Here is a 1,460-nt window from a genome sequence, read left to right on the forward strand (position 1 = left end):
AGAGAGAGAGAGAGAGAGAGAGAGAGAGAGACAGAGAGAGAGAGAGACAGAGAGAGAGAGAGAGAGAGAGACAGAGACAGTGCACTACTGAAAATACAGCCATTCATTTATTTATTTGCTTTCTGAATGTCTCTCCGTACAACAGGGCAGCATAACACTGTTAATAATTAAGCTACGAGGGGCCGTTTCAAATGGTGCCCGAGTGAATGGCAAGCGAGATGAGGAAGGCCTGGGATGGCACAGTTGTCGGGCACTAAATGGGAGTTTGCTCTAAATACAGAGAGACAATTAAATGTTAAAACTGCCACTGTACACGAGAAAGTCAATAAAGTAAACTCCCCTTTGCTTCATTTTGAGCTTATTGATCGAGGCAATAATCTTCTGTATCATTCCCTTGTAAGCCTGCTGAAAAGCTGACCTTGGAATAGATGGTCAGATGAGAGAAAGAAACCTAGAGACAGAAGAACTTGCTGTACACAAAAACAAAATTAAAAAAAAAAAAAGAATAAAGTACAACTTACTCTTGGACAGTACACAATATATAGCCGAGCAAGGAAGAAGCACAGCGTGTGCACACATACAAGAACACAAACACAAACATACGAAAACACTCAAGTGCATTACGGTAACACTGGTAATCACACACGAACAATGTGGAATTGCAGGCAAACATCTCCACTCCTCTCTCTTAATTTCACACAGGTGGACCAGGTGCTGTTTACCAAGCAAGTGGTGGTTCTCACAGGAGAGAAGCGAATGAGTGGTTGGAGGCTCGCAGCTGGAGAGTGTGGAGTGCTGCTATTTGTCCGTTAGCAACATGAAGTGTACACAAAGCAGAGCAGAGACGTTCAGAAATTCAAAGGAGACATGTAGGAAAAACCAACAGGAAGACATTATCTAAAACCCATACAGATGAAACAAAACAATATAGGTTATGGAAATCAACTCATAGAGCTAACGCAGATAAAACAGGTAAACACTTTAAAACAAGAAAAGTTTAAATATTCTAATCCAGCTGCTTTTGATTTGAGTGGGTGCAGTTTCATTTTAAATCCAGTTTCATAGGCCTACTACGACTATGTCGTGGTAAAGTAATCAGAATAGCACTGATTGAACAGATTGAAAAATCCTAACCACCGTCAACCTCCTAATGAAGGAAGGCAGCTCCAGCTCTTTTTGGTGATCTGAGAGCTGTGTTTACCCTTAAGGAATACACTGCTCATTAACTAACAGTCGGAGATCCTATTCTTTTATTTACAGCCTAATAGATATTCACTGTCACTATTCAAGGGTTACATTCAATTGACCTAAACCCTGCATGTGGAAGAATCCAGAAAGAGATTAAGGGGTGAATTTATCACTCATTCTCAGCCCTGGGAGAGACAAAGGATGGGAGGGGGAAATGCAAGCATTCACACACACACACACACACACACACACACACACACACACACACACAC

At 41.4% G+C, this 1,460-nt stretch overlaps 1 protein-coding gene across 1 annotated transcript in view; it reads right to left on the reverse strand.

Moving 5' to 3' along the window:
• The window catches only part of cntln (centlein, centrosomal protein), an 86,532-nt gene that overhangs the window by 18,162 nt on the left and 66,910 nt on the right, over nt 1-1,460 (reverse strand). The window lies entirely within an intron of this gene.

The sequence above is a fragment of the Anarrhichthys ocellatus genome, unplaced genomic scaffold, assembly GCF_004355925.1.
Source record: "Anarrhichthys ocellatus isolate YVR2014 unplaced genomic scaffold, GSC_Weel_1.0 scaffold28, whole genome shotgun sequence".
Classification (NCBI taxonomy): Eukaryota; Metazoa; Chordata; class Actinopteri; order Perciformes; family Anarhichadidae; genus Anarrhichthys; species Anarrhichthys ocellatus.